The sequence below is a fragment of the Cryptomeria japonica genome, chromosome 5, assembly GCF_030272615.1.
Source record: "Cryptomeria japonica chromosome 5, Sugi_1.0, whole genome shotgun sequence".
NCBI classification, from domain to species: Eukaryota; Viridiplantae; Streptophyta; class Pinopsida; order Cupressales; family Cupressaceae; genus Cryptomeria; species Cryptomeria japonica.
In genome coordinates this window covers 266,619,032-266,636,387 of record NC_081409.1, presented here as the reverse complement: position 1 = coordinate 266,636,387, position 17,356 = coordinate 266,619,032, and the positions used below count along the sequence as shown (strand labels likewise).

The window sequence follows — 17,356 nt, the reverse complement described above, 5'->3', positions numbered from 1 at the left end:
TGGTTTGTCATTATAATTTGTAAGGCAATAATTTTGAAAAACAAAAATTGAACAAACACGTTTCAAAATCCAAGCAAATGAAACATTGTTAATTTTTTTAACTAAAATTGGTTGCCATTGAAGTACCACCAAGAGTTAGCATGCTTTTTATACTTGCCACAAAGAATGGAAATATTTTGACCATTGGAGGCTACGAAAATCAACAAACTCACTTGTAACTAGATTCTCCATGTTAGGTTTGGGGAAGAGTTTATCAAATGTTACTTGTATCCTTCATTAACTTCAACATCTTTGTATGTGGCACCTTTATTAGCAAATAAATGATCTCATCATTGTAATATTTGGGGGTCAATCTAAAAACAAGAAGATGTAGTGGGGTGTTCATTTTTTCCATTGCTCAACGCAAGTTGTTAGCACTTCTTTGAAGAAAGCTTTTTAAGGATTAATGATGGACTTCATCTTCTCAATAATTGAGTTGAAGACATTGTTAACCTCTCCCAAATGGCTTATTCATGTCTATAAAGTGGATCGTACTCATAATGTGCTTGGTGAATCTAAGGTGTTCAATTAGATCCCACCAAGTGTTATATAGGATCATTTTCTTTACATTTATTTCTCTTTGACTATTGCTTTGCCTACATGTGGACAAAAGTATAGATAAAAGTACTATGAAGAACTACTAATTGTTTAACAAAATGACAACATGGTGGACAAATTGAGGAAGAAGGTTTAGATTTGAGTTCCAATGAGGAACAATAGGAGCCTCTTGTTATACCTTTGAGATGGCCCACAAAGCGACAAAATCTAATTGAAAGGTATAGTCCTTCTGATTAAAATTTGTGCACGTTCCTTATCGTGTATTAACAATGAACCTAGATTTGTGAAGGAGGCTTTATCTTTAGATGAGCATAAGTCTTGACTAGAGGGCATGGAAGATGAAATAAAGGCCTTTGACAAATGCGACATATAAGATTTAGTTGAGTTGTCCAAGGAAAGTAAAGCCATTGGATATAAATGGGTATTCAATTTTTTTTTTTCAAAGAAGACGATAAGTTGGTGTAACGTCCTCTTCCAATTTTTGCCCTAGAATTATAATTATATCAATTTAGCGTTAGGGTTAGTATTAACTAGTAAGGTTCATGATATTTCTTACTAGAAAGACTAACATATTTCAACATTGCTTAGATTCAATTATTGCAACTAATGAACATTTAGCTTTCACAAAACATTTGATAACTATATTTAAGCCCCAATCCCTACCTCTAACCTAATCCTCAACCCTACGAAGGATGGGGAATAACCATGTTAGGGTGCTAGAAACTATCCTTCACAAATAGTGCCTTTGTATGATGTAATACATGCCCATTCCACCACAGGTCTTATCTATTGCCCTTGTATGATGTAGCATGGTCCATTCCACTACATGAATTACCTATCTTGTGAGGTATTGATACTGCCTCTCCCTAACATTCCCACATTCAATTCTTCTTAGGGGCAATAGGAAGATTAAAGATTAGGCTACCATGTAACAATTCTCAATATATTAAGAATGTAAATGTTATGAACATATTCTAATCATTATATATATATATATATATATATATAGAGAGAGAGAGAGAGAGAGAGTATATTAATGAATGCAGTTTTGCTTTATTATTCTCATTATTAATGCTTATTATATATGAATATAAAGATAAACATAATTCTGCTCATATTATGTGTCATAGATTGGCCTTTCATCTTTAATTATTAACTTTATAAAATTTTAATAATTAATTGTTCTAATTATAAAATAGATTCAGCGTACCAGGCTGTGGTCTGATGGCAGATTGCAATTTAAACTTGATTTATACTTGAGAGCCAGTTCTTATTAACTGCTCTTATATCTTATCTGATCGATGTTGGTTGAAGTGAAACTGACTGCCTCCTTATATCTTGCAAATGAATTGAGGAGTCGTGTTCCATGTGACATGTCTCATGCCCAGATACCATCACCTCCCTCTCTTAATCCAAATCGCACCATTTCACATGTAACTGTTTAGTATCTTGTCTTTCCAAAGTCATGATGATTAGATTGTTGTTATTAATCCTTTATTTGTTATTGATTAGGCTGCCTTCTTAATCACTGTCATTAATATCATGCCTCTCTATAGGTTATGCACAGATGTAGGATGGTAGAAAATCATGAGTCTTGTGAGTAAGATGATTTCCCTAGCGATGAGATCTTCTTTCAATGATGGGGCAGGACAATTAAGGAATGATTATCCTCCATTCCTCACAGCCTGTTGGATTGTTGCACGATTATTGAAATTGTGAAGTCTTACAGTCTGTAAGACAATTTAAAATGATTGGTTTACTTTTTATATAACGTCAGATTGGGGGGCATGACAGTTGGAGTGGTACAAGGCTTGGTTAGTGGAAAAAGGTTACTCTTAGGTTGAGGGAGTAGATGTTGATGAATTTTTTTACTCTTGTGGTTAAACTGACCTCTATTAGATTCCTTTTGTCTATTGTTGTTGCATTTGATTTAGAGGTAGAGAAAATGGAAGTTGAAACAACTTTTCTCCATGGGGATATATTTATGAAATAGCTTGACAATTTTGTGGTGCAAGGATAGGAACACAAAGCGATCTTTGTACAATTTGAAGCAGTAACCAGGAATGTGGTATCAAAAATTCAATGCTTTTGCATTGGAGCATTATTTTATTAGAAATTTAGAATTGAACTTGATCATTGTGTTTATTTTAAAATTAATTTATTAGCTCCTATTCATTGTCTATACATTGATGACAAGTTATTTTATTGGAAATGGTAAGGGAATGATTAAGGAACTCATTGTGATGTATTCACATATCACCCCATTGCAAATGGGGACCCCCTTTTTTTGTTTTGCTTGCCTGGTTGCTTTAGTCGTGTAGAGCTGTGATCCAGCTACAATTCATTCTCAAAGTGGTCTTAACAGGTAAAACTGATATGATTTTGCAAGCTCCAAAGTTTAAGATGACAAACTTCACTTTAAATAATTGTCTTTTGAGGACATCCTGCAGATTGAGTCGAGTTGAGTTGTCAAAATTATCCTAGTATGAGGGCTGTGCATCAACCTCTAAGGATGTAGGTTGGTGAACTCCTACACTCGAGGGTTAAATGAAGTAAAAGATGGAACTCGATTGGAGGGAAAGGAAGAAGATAAAACCCATAGGCTGAAGGATGTAGTTTGTTTGATACTTAGTTTGCTGGAAAAGGATAGATTCACCTGAAGCGAAATTTCAAGTCATATGGATGAGGATTGGGAGATGAAAGATGAGACTTCCAACTTGCACAGCTGAAGGTTGAAAAACTCAGATTAAATCAAACCTCCAAAAGAGATAAGTATTGAGGTCAAATTCCCAAAGATGAAAGATATTGAATTATTGAGCAAGTGAGATCAAATTGGGACACACACACTTTAAGGTTAAATGAGACAAAGTTCAATTTGGACAGACGGAGGTTGGAAATGGCTAAGTATGGAAACCGAACCTCTAAGGATGGGAGTTCTAACCTGTAAGGGTGGAAGTTGGAATAATTAAGGATGAAAATCAAACCTCCTAAGATCAAGGTTGAAACATTAAGCATGAAACTCGAAATTCTAAACATAGTGCTAAAACCTACGTTAGCCCAAGTTTCCAGGACGGGAACGACAAGGGACGGGGGTACGCGTTTCCAGGACGGTGATTTTTTTTTGCCAATTTTGGTGATGGCTATATAAAAGTAGGGAAAATTATTATATATAAGAAAATTTAAAATATTCATATGAAAACATGTATAAAACATGCACATATCCATTATAGAACCTTAACATATAAGAACTAGTATAGTTCTTAAGGCAAATTTGTGTTAAATTGAGAGTCAAAGTCAAACTGCTTATAGAATTCATTGTCTATATGTAGAATTTATGGGGACATCCCTTAGGAGCCCCTTGCCCTCAGGATGGGGACGGCTGATAAAAAAGCCGCGGACGCGTCCCCAAGTAATGTAGGCTAAAACCAATGACAAGACACATTCATGTTACACGGCTGGAAGTTGAAACGTATAAGGAGATGAAGTTCACTTTTCCAAGATACAAAAATGGAAGTTGGAAATGGCTAAGTATGGAAATCGAACCTCAATGGGTGGAAGTTCGAACCTCTATCGATAGGAGTTGAAAACGGCTAAGTATGGAAATCGAACCTCAATGGGTGGAAGTTCGAATCTCTATCCATAGGAGTTGAAAATGGCTAAGTATTAACATTGAACCTCCAAGGGTGAAGGTTAAAGTCATAAAGTTAAAAACTCGAACCTCTAGACATGAGGGTTAAAACAAAGAATAAACCTAGAGCGATGGAAGTTAAAACTATCAAGTGTTAAATCGAACTTCTAAAGATGGGAATTCGAACCTCTAAGGATAGGAGTTGGAAACCACTAAAAATCAAAATTGAACTTCTAAACATGTGAGTTGAACCCAATGATAAAATGGATTTCAACTTAGATCGCTAGAGGTTGAAATTGTTAATTTCAAAAATCAAATCTCCAAGGATACAAGTTAAACAACTAAGACAAAATTGAAGGAGAATAAAGGCGATTTTGAAAGTTTTAATATGCTAAGTCGGCCTTGAAAGGAAGAAGCTTTAAAAAAAATTGCGGTTTGTTAAGTGGAAAAACATTTTTATTTTATTAACAAAGTCGGCCTTCCTAGAAACATGAAAAGATGTGACTCTTGAACTCCAAATCGTATAAGTAAGAGGGGAAAGGTTTCTTGAACCACACAAATGCAAGTACAAATCATAAACCTTTTGATCATTAAATCGCCCAGCAGGTTCCCTTTGAAGAAGTTTGCTCAGCACATTGGAAGGGAGAAAATCGCTTGAAGATAGCAACATTGTTGAAGGTAAAAGAGTTCGCTGGCCCCAAATTCGCCTTCATCAGCATCAGCAATTCATGCACTACAAACTGAAAATTTAAAGTGTTGCAAATTTACATTGGGAAAGCAATACTTGAAGAGGGGAGTTCGAACATCAACTTGTGAAAGAAGGAGCTGAATGGCTGGTCAAAGACCAAAGCCTCAATGGTTTTAACTTTGATTTCTGAGTGTGAATAAAAATTTCAGTCATCTCTTTGCTCAGAAATCTAATTTCAGAACTTAATAATGAAGAGGCAAAACTCAGAATTTTATAAGTATTAATCAGATTTAAAACTATAGCATTCAGGTCTTGGGGTATAAGTTGTATGTATCATCATAATATCTCCAAAATTTGATAAATTTAAGTTCTGATTTCATACAGTTAAAATATTCATACTATTTGATAAAATATCAGAACTTAACAACATAAGCATAATTCAATTTTAAGGCATTCTAACTTCGAAATTCTTGCAGAAACATGTCGGGAGAAGGATCAAGGAAGGATCAGATGAATGCCTTACTCAAAGGGTGTTATCCGGAATCTCAGATCACTTCAAGATGGAGGAAAATTGGAGACACCAACCTGGAGCAGTTCGACTTAACCAAGTTCAAGAAGGGGATGTTTGGCACACATGAACAAATGTCGTCTCCTATAGCGACCAACATGATCAAGAATGGAATTTGTCAAGCTGCTGGCTTCCCACCCGCAGTACAATGCAGTGAATTAATGGTGGAATGCGCAAAACACTACAATTCCGAAGAAAGAACCATAGTAACATCCAATTGAATGATCTTAGCACACCTCACAGAGGAAGCAATCAGAGAAACATTTGGTATTCCGTACCATGATGGGATGATTGAATTAACTAGCAAAAGTCAGAGGCTTTCTTTGAAAAGGCATCCGGAAGATGTACAGATCACATCATTTCAGACTGGATGAGTGGGCACAAGAAACCACAATCTAAGATACCTAAGAAGTTTGTATATCTTGATTTCAAGGAAGAGTATGGGGATATGGTATTCCTGCTGAATAGAATCATGAGTCGCCCACAAGGAGCCACGTTTGAGATATGGATGTTTTGTTATGTGGAAGAAGTCTCTCTAGGACTGAAGATGATAAATTGGGCTAAATTGATCAGTGATAACTTGGATAACCAGCTAAGAGAATTGGATAGAACAAAGACATTTTACATGAGCTCCTATGTTGTATACTCCTTGGCTAGGCGCATAAGGTATAAAGGATTGATATGCAAAGGAGAGGTAGGCATCAAGAAAGGACAGCTCAAGGTATATGATTGTTATCCTCAGTTGCGGCTACATGAAAAACAATTTAGAAGGGTCAATGATGTGTTCACAATGTATCTCATCCGGTTGCTGCAAGGAGGATTCCACATGAGACTATCTAAAGGAGCAATGGCATTGGTAGAAAAGTTTGGTTCATGGTTCATTCAATTCCCCACCTTTTCATTTATTAGGATTCAAGGTTGTTCCTACCATCCATGTCGCCTTCCACGATATCCTACTGATAGGATGGTACTACTTGAAATAGTAAGGCAGTTGACAGAGTTTGATTTCATCCAAAAGGAGGAAGGAAGAAAAGGGATTTCTTACCCTATCTTGATGGGTAAGCTGATGGAGGCATGTTATTCAGCCCAAGCCGCTGAGACAACAGACATGGAGCTAGAGTTTTATCAGCTTGGTGTGTATAAGCAAAGGTCACACTTTGATCCTTACCATAGAGTGCCTACAATTGGAGGAAAAAGGTTCAAGCATAGGATTGACATAGAAGACTATTAGGAAATCTATCAGATGAGTTCAAGGTTAGAAAGAAAATGTGGTCTAGGATGTCAATCGACTTCATCAAGAGATTTAACATCTTCCTAGTTTTGGATCAAGTTGAAGATGAAGGGGAGCAATTACTACCTCAATATGAGCAGGAGAAAGATAAACCTATCCTAACACTTAGTGGGTCCCAACCTGGACTCACCGATATCAACACTTTAATGAAAGATGTATTGGATAATTCACGATGGTGGATTGATCAGCAAATCAATAACTTGAGAAGCCAAGGGATATCTCTCACGTATGGCAAGATGGATGAAGATTCCTCCTCCGAAGAAGATGAAACGATGAAGAGTAATGAAGAAATAAACAGTGAAGGAGAAGTTCAAGTCTCAAGAAAAAGTAAGCATGCAAGTACTAAGGAAGTTGCTAGAGTTGAATCCAGAAGAAAGAAGTCAAAGACAAACACTACCTCCTCAATCACAAGTACTTCCTCAGTAAGAGAATTGGGAATGAACCAAATTTCAGCTGAAGAAGACAACTTGGGAAACGAGCAAGGGATAGAACAACCTACTTGTGACCAAGGAAGAACATCACCAATTTCGAATTGTGTGGAAGAAGAAAGAATAATCCTAATGGAAGACCTAGAATGTCATAATCAAAACATAAGTGGATATCAAGATGAAGTTGCCTCGCAGGAAGTCAATAGAGATAGCAGATTGGAAGAAGGTATGGAACTATCTATGGTACCTGATTGGCTAAAAGAAAGGATGAAAAAGAAAGCAAGTGTAGAAATTAAACCTATTGGAGGCGTGGATGATTTCTTTGCAAGGATTAATCAAGCTAAGGAAAAAGAAGGCAAAGAAGTTCACCCATATCTCTAGGGATGATTCAGGATCACGCATACTAGAAATAGCGATCCCTACCATTGACAAGCCCATAGATAGAATCACCGCTATGGAATATGAAGTACAAACAGTTGACCTTGGACACACTACTGAGGAACAAGAGTTTCAAGAGGTGGGGGATAATCTCATATCCATCCAACGAAGGCTCCGCAAAGCAGAGGAGAAGAAAGATAAGGTAGAGGCAAAAAATGCAAGATTGAAGGAGTATATACAAAGTCTAGTGAAACCGATTAGACAAGAGGATGAAACATTTGTTCCACCTTCTTCTATCTCCCAGGAGTCATTCGAGAACTTTGAAGCAATGAGAAATTCAAATCAAGGATTGAAAAGATGGATGGATTATATCTCAAAACAAGCAGAAGGGTTTCTACAAGAGGTGGTGAGAATATATAATGAAGTAGCAATGTTCAAAGGAAGGTTTCAAAGTATGGAAACTCAATGGAAAGACTTCCCAATGGCACAGGACAAGATGATTGCTCGTCTCAAGGTGCTGTGATATATTCCGACTCAAGTATTGATTTATGTAACCCGGGGACATGTCCCCGGCCTGAAAACCCCCGTCCCAGTCCCGGGGACTTGGGGACGGCTAGGGGACGTTTCCCCCTGTACTTGAATTGCCAAGAATTTAGAGGGGACGTCCCCGAAACGGGGGGACGTCTGCCCTAGCGGGGGGGTACATCCGTGTGTCTCGGGGACGGTTGGGACATCCCCAATCCGTCCTGGGGACAACGAGATGTCCCCCACATCGAAAGACTATTAAAAACTATTTAAAAAAATAAAGTGTTGTATTTTCAATTTGTTTTTTAATTTTCTAATATGGGCCCCTATTAATTCAAATTGTTATTAAAAAATTAAAAGGCAACATTAATTAAATTTTAAATTTATTAAAATTTAATTCATATCAAACGTTTAAAATTAATTCATATTATAAATAGAAAATATTAAATTGTTAAATTAATTGTTAAACATTTAAAAATTTAAAATTAATAAATAATAAATTATAAATAGGAAATCAAAATAATAAAATATTAATTCATTAGTACTATTTTGATTTTCATATCGTAATTGACAATGAAACTATATGGCAGCAGTGTAGCCTTTGGGCATTTTGACATTTTGTATGTTATTTCTTTAATATCTATTATGATATGCATATTGACAATGTGAATGAATTGAAATTCTGAATTATGAATGCATAATTGCATATCGAGTATTGACAATGTTGTATGTTAAATTCTAAAATGTTTTCATAGTATCATACACATGCTATATCCATGTTTTCATATGAATATAATGTATATATGCATGCTTTATCCATGTTTTCATATGAACATTTAGAATTTTCCTATATATTTTAAATTTTCCCTATATTTTATATAGCCGTCCCCTGCCGTCCCCAAATTTGGCAAAAAAATTTGCCGTCCTCGTCTCGAAAACTCGGGGTAACATAGGTATTGATACAAGGTGGTGTAATTCAAGAAGGTGATATTCATGACTTCCACCCTCGGCATAGTTCTTTAATGATGATAAAGACAACACTTGATAGGTTGAAAGGGGAATGCCAAAAGATGGAGGAATTAGTCAAAGACATTCAATCAAAGATCCTTGTATCGTTGGAAGAGCTATTAGGACAAGAAATGAATGAAGAAGAAGGCTTAAATCTTGAAGATTTAAAGTAGAAGGTAATGGGTGTATACTTCCAGAGGTTGGAGTTAGTTCAAGAAAGCCAGTTCAATGATATCCTTTCATTCATGATCTTTGTAAGTCACTTCCAAAGAAGGCAAGCAAAATAGGAAAAAACTCTTGAGGCATATTCTGATCAGTTGGATATAGTGGATCTTTAGCTAGATGCTTTGCCAAGTGTTGCTACAAAGGAACTTGAGTCAATCATGTCTAGATTCATTGCATATGGAATCAGAGAAAGAGACAAAGGAAACAAGGTTCTAGAAGGAAATCTGCTGGAAAATTAGTTGTCATTCAAATTCTTATTTGTTCTTACTCCTCGTTGTTGATGATAAAGATAATGCTCCACTTTTGATGCTTAGTATCTAGTAAAATGGGTTGGAAACCCTAATTAGGGCTTAGGTGGTTTAATCTTGACCATTGATTTTGGAATAATCTCAGCCCGTCATTGTTTAGAAGCTCTATATAAGCCTCCATTTTTCATTTGTAAGAGAGGGAGAGACTTGTAGAATTGTTGTTGTTTTGCTGCTAAGATTAATAAAGACATTGAAGTGTGGCGTTTCTATCCAATCTTTTAAGCAATTGCATAGTTATTCATTTTCTCAATTCAAGCTTTAAAATTATGTTTAAGTATTTAAGTTGAATGTTAAATTGTTGTGTATGATGTTTGGTGAAACTCATAATCCATACCACTAGCAGTTTGTTGATTGCAAATTCACCTTGTGTGGTCAACTGGAATCCATAAATGTGTTTAAGTTCTAATTGTTATTCAAGCATTGATATGTATCCAATTGATAGTGTCTATGTTTGGTAATAATTGGAAAACTTATTCGATCTCCTTAGAAGATAGCACTAGTTTTAGTAGAGTTGTTCTCGTATGGCAATGCTAAGGCTAGTAGAGTTTCACTAGTCATCATCCTTCATCCTTGCATTCTAGGCATAGCTTAGCATCTCTAAACCCTCACCTTTTGCCATTTTTTTTGAACATCTAGTAGTAGTAGTAAGTGAGCTTCATTGCATATCATTCAAAGGAACCATTCCTTGAAATATTAAGCATTCATATCCTAAGAAGTTACACAAGGCCCCTTGATGAAACAATAATCACAATGACCAACTATGCTTATCCACATGTCGTGACCCGACATTGAAGAACCTTGGAGTTGTCTCATGTAATCCTTAAACTAATCTTCAGCATTTGAGTAACTTTGTTCAAGAGAGGATAAGATACTCCTGGGTATTTTATTCTGTGTTCGCATGTGCCTAAAAAACACGTCTACAAAACTCAAGGGTTAGTTATCTAGCACTTTTTGATATGAAAGATTTAGTGGCTGCAAAATACGTTTTGGCTATGGATAATTTGTAGGGATTGGGCTAATGAAAATTTTTGGTTAAGCTAGAAGTATATTGAAATATTTTTGCAGTGCTTTGCCATGCAAGATTGCAAACTAAGGTAGTAATCCCTTTCCAATTGTCACTAGGCTACCTTTGGAGCAATGGTTCAAAGTTGTTGATCTTGAAGAGATGCATAAAATTTTGTATGCTAGAGTTGTGGAATGCCTTATGTATGCCATGGTTTATACAAGACTTGATATTTTTCCAAGCAATGAGAGTTCTTGAGTGGGTTTATATTGAACCTTGGTAAAGAACACTCATGTTAAAAGGTTTTTCAAATATTTATGAGGAATCTCTAACCATTTCGTCTGTTGTAGCGCTTTGTTGATTCTGATTGAGTTGGTGATCTAGATTGTAGGAGGCCCACTAGCGGTTGTTTTTACTTTGTTTGGAGGAGCAGTTAGCTGGATGAACAAATGACAACCTATAGTCATGTTGTCCACTACATAAGCAAAGTATATGGTTGTGACACATGCATGTAAAATTTAAAGAGGCATTATGGTTAGAAAGATTGTGTTCAAGTATTGGCTTTTAGTGCAAACAAGTGAGAATTAGATGTGACAATCAAAGTGCCATCTGTTTGGCTAAAAATCCGAAGAATCATGCCCACATGAAGCACATTGATGTTCAATATCAATTTTTTTCATGAAATGGATGAGGGTGGTAGAGCCATGTTGCAAATTCTCTTCCTAAGCCATTGAGCACAAAGAAGTTTGGTTGGTATAGAGAGGCCATGTGTCTTCATCTTCAAGAGCTTGATTTATTATGTTTCTTGACCATGTCATTGCAATGTATGTCAAGTATGAGAATGTTGGGTTGGATGCCATTCACCTTAAAAATCCTAAAGAAGTTATAGTACTTCTTGTTACATCCCATTTGTGCCCTAGTTGTTTTTTATGCTACATCACGCCATGTTGTTTGTGCCCTAGTTGTTTTATGCGATGTTAATTGTGCCCTAGGTGTTTCATGTTATAATTGAGTGATGATGCCCTAGATCTTTCATTTTATAATTGAATGATGTTATTTACGCTCAGTATGATGAAATGATGATTCATGACTATTAAATTGATGTTTTGATATTTAACATGATCACATTTAAGATGTTTTACTTTTCTTGATAATATTTTTGAATGTCAGAGTTATGACAAGATTTCAGGCTAATTGTTTGAATTGGCCAAGTGTGTGCAGGAGTTCATCGTCCTTCGAGAAGGGAGGGGAAGTATCATCAGGTTGGGAGGTAAATGAAAGAGAACTCATGCCATCTAGAAAACCTAACTTTAAGTTGGGTCAGGTCGTCTCATGTAGATCATGTCTTTCGCCAACCTGTTGTGTCAGGTAACACTAATTTGGACTTAATAGGAGTTTAGGGTTTCACGACTCTAGTCGTGGATTGGTATTCCAAGTTAATTTATTATTATTTTAATTATGGAATTTAATCATTTTATCGCTCATGCATTAATATAATGTATAGATGTTTATATACATATTATATACATATATCTCATATATAAGTATGTATATGTATGTGGTCAAGACGTTAATGAATACATACATATAAGCACTTGTATAGAGAAATACGCATATAATATATATGTATAAAAAAATATAAATATTAATTCACACCTTTTATCGTATTATATTGTATTACATATTTTGACCAATCTTTGATATGGTCTTTTATAAATTCATTGTTGGGGGCCGTTATTATGGAACAAGTCGAATATAACTTTTAAGCACCGAATAATTCTTATTGACTTGGGTATAAAAGCCATATATATTGAATGGTGGAAAGTAAATGAAATATAAATGTTTTTAACGCAAAACATTATTGGGCATAAAGAAGGAGAATGTCGTGAGTTTTGAGACCACCATCACGGCATGTCTCTCTTGTGAATTGAAATGCATTCAAATTAATTAGAATGTAGCTGAAATCTTCAGGAGGCGATTCTTCCAGAAGCTTCTAAAAGCAAAAAAAGGCCTTTGGCATGACCTTTTTTATCTTCCTCGTCAAGAAACAAGCATGGAATTGACGTGGGAGTTGGGGAATGAAATACACATGAATGCAATGGAATTAGGGCAAAAAGGAGAGATCATTCTTGATTGTGGAGTATATAAGCATTGTGTTGTCCTCATTTTTGTTTCCAAAAATGAAGGACCATTACATAAAATTTTTGTGAAAAACTGAAAATTTTTACTCTATGGCATGCTTCCCGAGGCAGAATTTAGACTAATCCTTGGACTGGCTTAATCCTCAGTCCATCCTCGAACTACGTTTCGAATTTCGTCGCATTCTAGGTTCGTTTGCTATGTCTTTCCTTCAATTTCGGGTTTTAAAATCCCGACTGCAGGTGGAGAATTTTCGTCAAACTACAAGTTTTAATGATGTCCATTGTTTTGGTCTTTGTAGGGAAATTTTTAGCTTATTACATGTGCACTTTATTAAAAGATGAATACTTGTAATTTGTTTTAAATTTCCCCTTTATTGTTTTTATTGTTGTTTTTGGCTTTTTCAGTTAAAATAGGGATTTTTTGGTTAAGTTACAAGTAAACTTGTATCTCTCTCCAAAAACCCCTACTTTAATGGTTTTTACATGTAATAGGGATTTTAAACCCTTATTTCATGTGTGCAAGTAAATTATGACTTGTTGTAGAGGTTTTATTTCCCCTTTACAAGTGAATAAAACTTGCATCTCTCTCCAAAAATCCTGATTTTGCCTTGTAAGTGAAAGAGTGACAATTTAAAACTTGCACTTTGGTCTAAAAAACCCGATTTTGCTTATAAAGTGCATTTTTGACCATTTTAAACTTGCAATTCATTCCCAAAAACCCGATTTTTGCTTTGTTGAGGAAAAAGTGAAAATTAAAACTTGTTATATCTTCTCAAAAACCTGATTTTCATTTGGAAGCAAATTTGTTGAAATTTTCAAGCGATTTTTGTGGAGATCTTCTAGGAAGGAGAGGTGTTTGGGATTTCATCCTATTCTCATGCATTTGTAAACACTTATCACGCCATTTGGGGTTTGCATTTACTGATTTTTTTTGGTCTAAATCAGCAACCACGTGGTCCTTTGAATCTGCATTTTGGAGGATATTTTCTTTGCAAATCAGCAAACTCCTAAATCGTTTTTACCTCTCTTACCTAGGTGTTGAGTTTGTGAGAAGTTTTCAGTCATTTAATGGGCCATTCAAGAAGGTTTTAATGCCACGTTTTTACCACGTGACCCTCCTTTGGCTGCGTTTTGAAAGGATTTGATGCCATATCTCCATCTCCTCCTTAGGCGTTTTGCTTTAGCTCTCTTGGGTGTGTTCTCTCATTGGCATTTTGGCCCTCCAAATTTGGGTTTGCTGCCACGTTTTTCAGTTTGTGGCATTTTTGCAAAAACGTGATAAGGGTTTAGCATTGCGGATTGTTTCTATTTATTGGTTTGTCTTCTTCATTCCAAAGATTGGTTGCATCTTTTGGAGAAGCATTTTCAGTTTCATTCAAGGTATGTTTTCCTTTCTTTCTTATTTTCTTAGTTTTCCTTTCTAGTTGCATTTTGTAAATGTGTTGTTCTTCCCCCAAAAATTGGTTTTTGTGAGAGAGATTTTCCCTTTGGTATGCAATTTTTGAATTGCATTGTTCTTCCCCATTTTCCCTCTTTATTTGTATTCGGGATTTTAAATCCCAATTACAAGTTGGCTGGAAATTCTTGTTCTTCCCTTACGGTTAAGGAATTTAACCATTTTTGGTTAAAATTCCAAGTTGAAAAGATGTGAAATACCCCCCCCTTTCAAATTTGGGTTTTTAAAAACCGGATTATATGTTGAAAATGACATTCCTGGATTTTCCCATTTCTATCCATTCATGTTTCCCATATCCGTACTTTTCATTTCCGTCATTTTCCGCAAGTCAAATTCTCATTTTCCATCCATTTCTCCATTTGCAAATTTACAAGTGTACTTGCATTCGGGTTTTAAAACCCCAATTGCATGTATGTTCTTACCAACTTGTATACTTGCAAAAATTTCCCCAAGATCCGAAATTGGTCAAAGTCAAGTTTTTCCCATTTCCATATATTTCCCCTCTTCCTCTCACAAAATCGTGAAGTTCAAGAATTGAAGTTTTTCCCATTTGAAGAAGGAAGAATGTTATTTGCAGCTGACTATGATGTTGCCTTAACACTTTTAAGTCTTCATCACAGTATTCCAGGTTTCCAATCAATGTCTGATTTGCCATCATCTCCGGTTCCAAAAAAGATGAAGTACAAGTATGACAAGTATCAGAATGAGGTGGAACCTTCCCAAGTTTCTTCCCCTTTGGATCGTATCAGAGACATAGAAATAGGCCACGTGGATATGTCAGAGTTTGTCAAGAGGGTGGAAGATCCACAAGATAATAACATGCAGCGGCTGTTGGACAGCCATATTCATCATGCGTCTTCCTTCCCGGTGGCTGCCCTAGAACCTGAATTTGTTATCGCCTGCGCCCATCATTTTGACAAAGAGACAAGAGTCATAAAAAATGATGATGGCGAAGCAATAATTCGTCTTGATGCAGATACGATCGAGAAGGTCTTCAGAATACCTCCTGCACCTATTTACATGGAAATCTCCAAAGAAAGTGCAGCAAAGTATTATGTGAAGAGGGAAAAAGATTTCAAGTGACATATCAACAGGTGGATCCAAAAGCCACGAGCCTCCTTCTCAAGGTGGGCGAAGTTGTACCGCTGCGATTTCAAATGGGAGATAGGAGACACCATAACCCTTCTCAGCAAGATGATGGGCCTTGAACATTCTAATGTCTTTGAGCCATGGATGTACTAGTTTATCATGTTCTTAAGATAGTCTCATCACATTTCATGGGGAGAAGTCATCAGTGATGCCTTGTGTGAACAACTTGCAGCAGTCCCTTCTACCATGACTTTCTACATGAACTCGTATTTGGTATACTTGGCAGCATCACTTAGACACTTTCCAGGTCTTTCTACCAAGGGTGATCGCTCACTTATACCAGTCTGGGAATATTATGATCAGTTGCCTTTGAGACCCAGCAGATTGCATTTCAAAAGAGTCCAAGATGCATTCTTTGAATATTTCATGTGTCAGTTTGACAAAACTCTGAGGAACAAAAGAGTATTAGATGAGGCATGGGAAAGGGTGAGCGAGTATGGATGCTTGTTTCTACAGTTCCCCACCTTCACCTATATGAGAATTGGATGATATGGTGGTCAGCCATATATGCTTCCTAGATACCCGACTGACAAGATCATTCTTATGGAGTTGGGAAGACAGATCATGGCTGTCCACACTTTTCAATCTGCTAGACACAAGGTTGGAATGGGGATCTCTACCACAAATCCATTGAAAATTGGCCGGTATTCCCTTGTCACATCTGTGAAAGCTAAGGCCATGGAGACTGAAATGCAAGAAATCAAGCTCAAAAGGTTTAAACCTAGAGCTGATTTTGATTACAGGGGTATGAAGGAGAAGATCAAGAAATCCTTTGTGCACGTGCATCGCATTGAAGACATCTGGGTAGATCTTCGTACAGAGGTCGAAGTTCTAAAGATGGATTACTGCAGGCTCACTGTTGAGCAAATTGTTGATTTGAACTTGGTGGATATCCCACAAGGGATGTTTGATGAAGGGCACATACTTGATCCTGAATACATTTCGTGGAGGGTTGAGGAAGCTCCACTTCCTTTGATCCAATGGTTGCACAAAGAGTGCATATCCATCCTTGAGAGATTTCAGCCTATCTTGGCTAACACTAACGCATGGCTGAAAATTAATGCTGTCAGACTTATAAAAATCAAGGTTGGAAAAGAAGATGATTCTACGGGGCCTCTTGGACGTAAGTCTGAAATTCAGGTTGACAACAAGGAAGGTGCATCGTCTTCAGGCACAAGAATCAAGTTGCGAGTTAATCGGGCAGTAGTGCTTCCTCCTGAGGAGACGACAGTTCGTGGGAAGGAAAAATCACGATTTCATGTTCAGGTGATCGATCCGGATAATTAAGAAGAAGGGCAACAATCTGATGATGATCCTAAGTCTCCAGTTTCAGACTCGCCTCATGAAATTATTCCCCCAGTTTCCATTGAGACGCCTCTTTCTCCTCCCAATTTGTTTGTGGATGAATCTCCTCAGAATGCCATTCCCATTTCAGCATATGAGCCACTTCCTGATCATCAACAAGAGAGTGTGTTGGAAGTTCCTAAGGATATTCCTACTTGCATCCAGTTATCAGAAATTGATACTTCCACTTCTGATTTTGAAGAATTTATGAGGCAATCTGCCTGCCCGTTGGTAACTGAGCAAAACGTGGTCGCTGTCCCAACAAATATTCCTCTCAGGATGACCACGAAGATTCAAACAGAAATTGCTACTACTTTGCCTACAACTGCTACTGAAGGGGAGTTGATGACTTTGCCTCCATGGCTCAGCTCTTTTACTTCGAAAAGGAAGAAGCAAGAAATCTCACCTGATGCCTTTGATTATCAGCAACAAGATGAAGGTAGCTGAAATTGTGGAACCTATTGCAGATAAGCCACTTGAAGAAATGTTAGCTGCTGATTATAAGGTTACAAGGATAGAGTTGGGCAAACAAATGCATGAGGTCATTAAACATGATGCTCAGTTTTCTGTAGCTTCGCTGGTACAAAGATGTGATGAACTTCTAGCAAAGAAAGACAAG

The 17,356-nt window shown here is 36.6% G+C and overlaps 1 protein-coding gene across 3 annotated transcripts in view; it reads left to right on the top strand.

The window, feature by feature from the left end:
• The window catches only part of LOC131035223 (cytochrome P450 CYP72A616), an 87,393-nt gene that overhangs the window by 1,112 nt on the left and 68,925 nt on the right, over nucleotides 1–17,356 (top strand). The window lies entirely within an intron of this gene.